The following is an 8,565-nucleotide window of genomic DNA, read 5'->3' as shown; positions in this document are numbered from 1 at the left end:
AATGAAATTAACCAAAAAAAGGAAAAAGTGTGTTCGTCATAATAATAATAAAAATAATAATAATAATAATAATAATAATAATAATAATAATAAAAATAATGATAATACTAATAATAATAATAGTAATAATAATAATGATAATAATTATAGTAATAATAATAATAATGAACTTCTTATTTACAGTTGGTGTGAACAAATAATAGCGCGTACTCCTAGAAAAAGTGTGCTAATAAAAACCAAATATTTAACCTAAATGTATCAAACATAATGTTTATAATAGACGGCATAATTTGCAATTGCATCCTTTACCATGCTTTTATATTTTTTTATATTTTATATTGCGTCCATGCTTTTACTTTTTTTGCAAAAGGAAGCTATCGTTTCGTTGCTCTTTACCCCATCTGGTATGCTATTCCACAGTATGCTTCCCCTAAAACATAAGGACTTCATGCCAAAAGTCGAGGTGGATGTGCTTGGAATCAAAACGATGTCCTTTATTCTGAGATCTGATCTTTATTCTGAGACCTGATTTGATCTCTCTTCTCTGAAATAGCTCAGACAAAAATAAAGGGTTCTCATGATTTAATGTTTTGCAAATCTCTATCGTCATTCGTTGTAAATTCTGAACATGGACAGCTTTTTCATTGCTTCTGGCAAGTAGATCATTAAACGGTGTATCGTAGTCATCAAACAAAACACGTAGCGCTCGTTTGTGGATCTTATAGATTTTGTTATTGGCATGTTTCTCACCTAATATCCAAGTCAAGGGTCATTATTTGAAGTTTGACATAACAAACGAAATTAAACCTTTTTTGAGATTGTTGAAGATATCTTGCAACCCTAGAAAAAGCACTAACACTCCCATTTGCTTTGACGCACAAGGATTCTACGTGAGTATCAAATTTCAATTTCGCGTTAATCGTTATCCCCAACAGTTTAATTTGGTTAGTGTATGGGATAATTTTCTCATCAATTTCTAAGCAAAGCTTGCTGTCTTGATTTAATCCCATAAACATTAGTTTGAATTTCGATGGCTTTGCAGCCATCATATTAGATTCGAACCATTCTAAGGTACTGCGTATATCAATTTCCAATCTAGCTATCACTCGTTCAATTTTCTGGTCACAGGCAAACAAGCTGTTATCGTCAGCAAAGTTACATATGTCTGACTCTTCATTGAAGCAAATCAAGCCATTTATGTAAATATTGAATAACAGAGGGTCAAGTACTGTACCTTGCGGTAAACCAGATGTGATATCGAGCCACGAACTATAACTAGAGTCGATTCTAACTCGCTGTTTACGGGAAGTAAGGTAGCTGTGGAGCATTCTTAGGCTAACTAAAACCATAGGCCTCTAGTTTTGCACCATTCCGACTATACCACAGTTGTCTAGACACTTGCGACATCGTTCAGTCAACATTATCAGTGCATCTTGTGTACTCTATTTCTCGCAAAAACCACACAACAAGTTTGATAGAAACTGGCTAATGCGAGGTAGTATTTGATTTGAGCGCAGTCTTTCATAAATGCTCACTAATAGCCGGGTCGTCTCTAATTTTTTCGTCGTTTTTAATCAACGAAATTTTTCACTAACTACGCCACTATCTGAAAACATAGGGTTAAGGGTCTTCCAGAAACGTTTGCTTTCTGCCACATCCTTTATGTCAAATTTTTCGAAATATTCCTTTTTTGCATGTCTGTTCATTTTGACAACAAGATTCCTTTGTTCACGATATCTTTGTAAATCATTTTCATCATGTTGCTTTGTTCTTAAGTCGGGTTCTTTGCATCATTACCTTTCTTACTGTTTTTGACATATGACGCTTGTTGTTTCACTAACAGTAACGATTTTATGAGGAGCCAACTTGTCCGGGGTTTGATCGAAAAGACATAAAAGCCTCGATATTATCAGGACCCTTTTCTGCAAGGTTTGCAGCGAGTTCAGATCAAAAGTTTTCCTCAGAAAACTTTCGGTAGTCCCTTTACTCTAATATCTTAGGAGGCAGCTTATGATGTTGTAGTTTCAGGGTTGTAAATATCATGCGATGAAAGTCGCTAAAACCGGTTTCAAACGTTTGGGTTTCCTTAAAACCATGTTTTCTGTTCGTTAACATAAAATCAATACATCTAGCAGCAGCTGATTTGAAGCAAGTTGCTGTTTCTATCATACTTTAAGGAACATTGTTTTCAATAAACGTGGAAAGCCTTGCATTACTAGTATCTAGGTTAAAATCTCCAACAACTAGCATATTGTGCAACATTTGAGAACCAAGGTCAATAGCTTTCTGGATTTCCTCTAGAAAAAAGGTTTTCTTTTGACATGAAGGCCTATGATAAGTAAAGGTAACCACTTAATGTTTTTAAAATTGAGCTCAAAGCGACAGCTTGGATATCACTTGATATAGAAATATTGTGGAATCTTCTTTACCAAAGTCAAGTGATCCTCGACAATACGGAAAGTACTTTAGTCAAAGTTATTGTCGCTAAAAAGGTTTGTTTTACCTCTCCTTTTTACCAACAGCTCAAATTTGAGAATTTTCAACATAACAATGCTTTTCCGAAATACTGCAAAATTTTTAATACAGAGGGGCCACTGCTCCATGCCCGCAATGGCCATGACACCCCTACAAGGATAGAATTTTTATATCAACGAAACACAAAATTGATGCGTTCCATAAGTCAACGCGACCGAAATTGGAGCATAGAATTGAAAGAGGTATGGCTAAGAGACTTGATTTTAAAAGAATTGAATAAGAAACATTTTAATCAATGCAGTTTTTTTTCAATTTGCAATTTTTTTTGAAAATTTTGTGTAAAATAGTATTTGATTTCTGGGGATACATTAAGACGAGCCTCAATGCGACAGGAATTGCGCCGCGAAATAATGACAATAGTCTTAAGATATTGCACGTTGATGTCCGTTTATCAAGATGAAAAAGCTATACTTCAATGATATTGGGTAGACTCGTTTTCCGTTATATGCTGGCTTGGAAATGTTAAGGCTTGGAATCAGTATGTACGTAACATTGCGTAAGAAATTAGAGGGTTTACCTTTCAAGACCATTTTCAGCCCAGATCTTCCGAATTTCAGGGTTAGCGAAAACCCCCCTTTCACGCATGTAGGGGAGGGCTATGCTGGTCCATTGTTAGTTTACAACAAGGACACGAAGGAACAGGATAAGTGCTATGTTTGCCTATTTACCTGCGCCTCTACAAAGGCAGTACATCTGGAATTTACAGAGAGTTTATCAGTTGAGGCGTTCATTCGTGCCTTCCGTCGTTACTGTGCGGCAAGAGGGTTACCAAGAACTCTTGTTAGTGAAAATGCTAAGACTTTTAGGTCAGCGTCAAAGGAAATTAAGAAGTTATTACGCACGCCTAGGCTTAAAGAGTACCTTGTACTAAAGGGAGTGAAATGGAACTTTATTGTGGAACTTGCCCCTTTCCATGGAGGGTTTTAGTAATAAACGCTGTTTACTAAAGTTAATTGGAAGAGCCATGTAAAATTACAGGAAATATGGACCATACTGGAAGAGATCGAGGGTGTTCTGAATAGTGCACCTGCCATACTTCAGTGAGTCATGGATAGGGTGTTGTCTGCTATGGAGAATGTTGTATGCTTCTTGGATGATATTCTGATCACAACTAGATCCATTGAGAAACATAAGGAAATCCTATCGGAGGTTTTTCATAGGCTAGAAAGTCATAACATTAAAGCCAAACTAAGTAAATGTGAATTCTTCAAGTTTTCTGTAACTTTCCTTGGATACAAGACAGACAAAAAAGGATTGCATCCAACTGAAGAAAGAATCAGGGTCATTTTTTATGCATCTACTCCAACAAATGCTACACAGTTAGAATCCTGGCTTGGACTGATAAATTTTTACGGGGGGTTTCAAAGAAGTCTTGCCTCCATTCCTCCATTGACTTGGTGCACAGTCTGGTATTCCAACACTAGCAGCAGCTAGATTGCAACGTTGAGCTTTGATCTTTGCAGCTTATCAATACAAATTGTTGTACAGGAAATCTAGTGCACTTTCTAGATTACAAAGTGGAAATTCACAGGAAGGAAAAGAGCCTTCAGTGTGTCAAGTTAGGTTTATAATTCTTTGCCAATCCCTGCTAATGATATACAGCAAGAGACAAGGAGAGATCCACTTTCATCAAGAGTTCTTTCATTTATTTTGAATGGTTGGCCATGAGGTTGTGGCCTTGAAGAGTTAAGGCTATATCTCAATCGCAAGTTAAAGCTATCTGCAGAGCAGGGGTGTGTATTGTAGAGTACAAGGGTGATTATTCCACCAAAATATGGAAATGGAATGCTTAAAGAATTACATGAAACACACCAAGATATCTGCCGTACTAAACCTTCTGCCAGAAGTTATATCTGGTGGCCACATCTTGATTCACAGATGGAAGAATATTTAAAGAGTTGTGAAAGCTGTCAAATGTTTAGAAATATGCCAGCACATGCTCCATTCCATCCCTGGAAGTTTCCAGCAAGATCCTGGCAGAGAATTCATATTGACTATGGAATGTTTGACAAACAGATGCTTTTGATTGTCATAGATAGCTATTCCAAATGGATTGAAGTCTTGTATGTCTAGTACCACCAGTGGAGCAACCATAGATAAACTGAGGTACATTTATGCAAGCTATGGATTGCCAGAGGAACGTGTTTTCGATAATGGTCCTCGGTTTGTTTTTGAAGATTTTGACATGTTCTTAAAGAGGAATGTTATTAAGCATACTCTCATTCCACCTTATCATCCAGCAAGTAATGGAGCTCCAGAGAGAGCAGTGCAGACAGTAAAGCAAGCTCTAAACAAGATGTGGCTAGATCATAAAAGAAAGGATACTTCAGTTACATGGTCAAGAAGATTAGCTGATTTTCTATTGACCTATCGTTCTACGCCACATTCAGTTACAAAGCAAGCACCATCAGAGTTATTTATAAAGAGAATTCTGCAGACTAGGTTAAGTTTAGTAAAACCAAACTCAGCTGCAGAAGTGCGATAGAAGAAAAACAGCATCAGCAGATAAAGTATCATGACCAAAAGGGGGTTAAAAGTCGTGAGTTGAGAGTAAATCAACCAGTGCTTGTTAGAAATCACAGAGATAGCAAGGAGAGATGGATCCCTGGAGTTATTGTAAAGAAGAAAGGACCTCTCACATATTTGGTAAAGTTTTAGGAAAGAATTAGATTTGTGCACATAGAACACCTTTTAAGAAGTGTGATTCCACCGTAAGAGACAACAAAAGAGTTACCTGTTATTCCAGATGTGTTACCTTCAATTGAATTGGAGAAAACATGTAATGAAAGAGTTGCTGAGGACAAAGATTTACCCAGCAAAAAGTCTCCAGAGAAGGAAGATTTACAGATAGAGTCAGAAGTTCAAAAGTTTCCTGAGGTAAAAGTTGCAAAGTCTCCTGATGTGAGCTTTCCTGCAAAGACCCCTGAAAGACGTTATCCAGCAAGAATCAGAAGACTTCCAAGATTTTTGGACTGGGGTAAATAAAAACAAACAGGTGGAACTAAAAGCCAGAATAATGTTTTTTTGACTGTTTTCCATGTGCTGGTAGTCCACGCAGCACTTGTAGTTGACTTTGTTGTATTAGTTCATTCATCTGCTAAAAAGACTTTGCATTACAGTAAATGACTTCAACAAAGGCAAATTTAATAGATGTTGAACGTTTTTCTTTAAGGGAAGAAAAGTGAGATGTATAAGTTCTATTTTTGAGTCCTATTGTTATATCATCGTTTTGTGATAATGATTCAAGTTGGATTCTAGCGTGAATTTTCCTGTTCTCTAGTGTGTACTCGACCTGATATATTACTTTTTAAAGTTGCTATAAAGTTTTCACCTCTTGATTAAATGAAATTTAATGACGTATAATATGTGACAGGGTAAGCATTTTGGTACCCCCTTGGGCTTTGTTTTTGGGCACAGATTGCAAGATTGTGGAGTTTGTGTTTATTGTAGTAGTGCTCGAGTAAGCATTACATTGTGTTTTTTATATGGCTAAAGCAACAAGCGTGCAAATGTGCTTTGGCCTTGGGTATATAAAATTTGTGTTGGCATAGTTTCATTCTCGCACGTTCCAAGACAACTTGAAGTTGGATTTAGAGAAGAAAGGTTTTTCTTTTGCGACCCTGTTCATCCAACCCATGTCTAGGTATTTTTTGGTTATTGCAGGCATGTTAACTTTCTTTTTCTTTTCTTCGTGCATTAGTTAATGGCCGTATGGCTTGCAACTTTTGCATGAAGAAGGTGTTACTAATCGGTGGAAAAAGGCCATTGTTATTCTTCTCAATTCCTTCAAAGACGGTTAGTTTTTATATATGGCCGTCTTTGCGATTGGCGCACCGACAGCCCAAAGATAAATGGTCCAAATGATGAGACAACGTCACCTTCAGTCTTATGCTTAACAATGGTAAAATATTCTGAGGACCATCTTACCTTTATTTGCTATCGGTTTTAATTTAATTTAATTTAATCGTTTTTAATTAAATCTTTGTAGAATGATATTGAAAAGTTCTGGGTATTTGAATAGTACTTTAATATAATGACATAGTTTAAGCCATCAAAATATTTTTAGACTTTGGTCAGTTTTTTTGCTGCTTAAATTTTTCATTAGCTGGTCGGCATTTTACCGATATTGTTTAATTTCTCTATTGAATTTCCTGTCTTTTTATTGTAGAATTTGTTCGCATTAAATTTATTTGATATGGTATTTATTCAATTGAATTGTAATCATAATACATTTTTTAATTTTTTTCAATAATCAACTGGGTTTTTTGCAAATCATAATATAGTAAATTGGCTATCTTGAAAACATGGAATGTGGATTGTTGCAATGCTGGAATGTTGGTATATTGGAATGGTGGAATGCTGGAATATTGGAATGTTGGAATGTGAATAGAAGAAAGTTAGCCTATTCAAGGTAATACCTTCCTATAGGATAAGTTCTCATATCAACAACCCAAATCAAGCACAAATATACTTGTTAGCATGTAGTTATATAGTTATCTAGGTTTTACAATCCAACATTCCAGCATTCCAGCATTCGAAAATTCCATGCTTTCAAGATAGCCAAAGTAAAAACGAACGTTTATTGCTACTTGACTGCAAGGGTAAACTCTATTTCTGTCAGGAGTCACGCATTCTGATCGCGGGTTCTCAACAGTCTTTATCTGACATTAAACATCCATGTAGAATTACTTAAAATTAGGCTTTCAGTCTCCAAAGGTTGGTATTTCATAGACATTAAACGAAAAATGAATCATTTAGGTTCGTACCTAGTTCATGAATATTTTATGTCACTAGGTTAAAATGATTCTCACTTTTATCACAGTCCAAACCATTGTGTTCCGCATTTAAACAACAGTTTAAACAATTGACCACCAGGTCTTCAGGTTTTAGTCTCAGGCAATCGACTGATACTAAAGTGGCTCTAGCCCTTTGTCAATCAACAATTGGCCAATCAGTGAACATGTACAACTCATGCGCTTTCTGATTAGCTGACATTAATTTATGGAGTTCAGTAAAAAGCGCAATGAAGTGCACCCTTATTATTTTACGTAGACTGGTTTTGGTTGTCCTGTACAATTTTTATTAATTCTCTTTGCATCTTTTAAAAAAATGTTTGCTGTTTGTATAGTCACTTGTATATTACACGTTAAAAGAAAATTCTGTTTTAAAATGACTATGCTGTGTGCATTGCAAGAATGATGACGTCACAAACGTCTATTTTTAGAAATTTTTAGAATCTATTTTCAGCATTTCAACCCAAAATAAAGCATAAATACCTCTGAATGTGCAAAATCAGCTTCATATATTCCAGATCGAGTACATGCTACGCCCCCCCCCCCCCCTACGCCATCAAATCGCTTTAATCTGGCCCTGGTTCTTAAACGTGTTAGCTAAGCAAAAATTACAGTTGGCAAACTTCAAATCTTTCATTGACCTTATCTCTGGAAATTTGAAACAAATATTTGACGATTTCGGACATTAAGTGGTATTTCTGCTAACGTAGTCAAAATTAAAAGATCTTAAAAATGACTGCTGTGGTGGGTGCCATTACATTTCTACTTTGTTGTGTTGGTGTGTATAAGCCGAATTTCATTACAGTTTTATTCATAAAATGTCGTGTTTTTCCAAGAAACCCTTCCATTGAAAGGAATTTTGAAGTTTTATTTCTTCCCAGTTTGAAATATGAATTGGTTCTTCCAATTTATGAATTGGTTTATAAAAGTATGGGGTCTAACTTTTACAATCTTAGCCATTGCGTTCTTAATCCGCTAAATACTTCTGACAAGTCTCACTAATGCTGTTCTTAAATGAAATATTATACTCCTCATCTCATGAAATATAACTCACAATGAATGTTATTAAGAGCAACAGATATTATAGTCAACAATGGATATTGGCGACGCAAATTGAGTTTGAGTTTGAGATTTAGTTTCAATTTATGTTATAAATGGATACAGATTTTTCAATTATAGGTCAATAGACCAAAAAATATTATTCTACTACAGCGCAAAAAAACAAAAGTAAAACTAA

The sequence above is a fragment of the Rhopilema esculentum genome, chromosome 2 (genome assembly GCF_057945365.1).
Source record: "Rhopilema esculentum isolate cy_ngs chromosome 2, ASM5794536v1, whole genome shotgun sequence".
NCBI lineage: Eukaryota > Metazoa > Cnidaria > Scyphozoa > Rhizostomeae > Rhizostomatidae > Rhopilema > Rhopilema esculentum.
The sequence above is the reverse complement of the archived record's forward strand: the minus strand, read 5'-3'. Positions refer to the sequence as shown.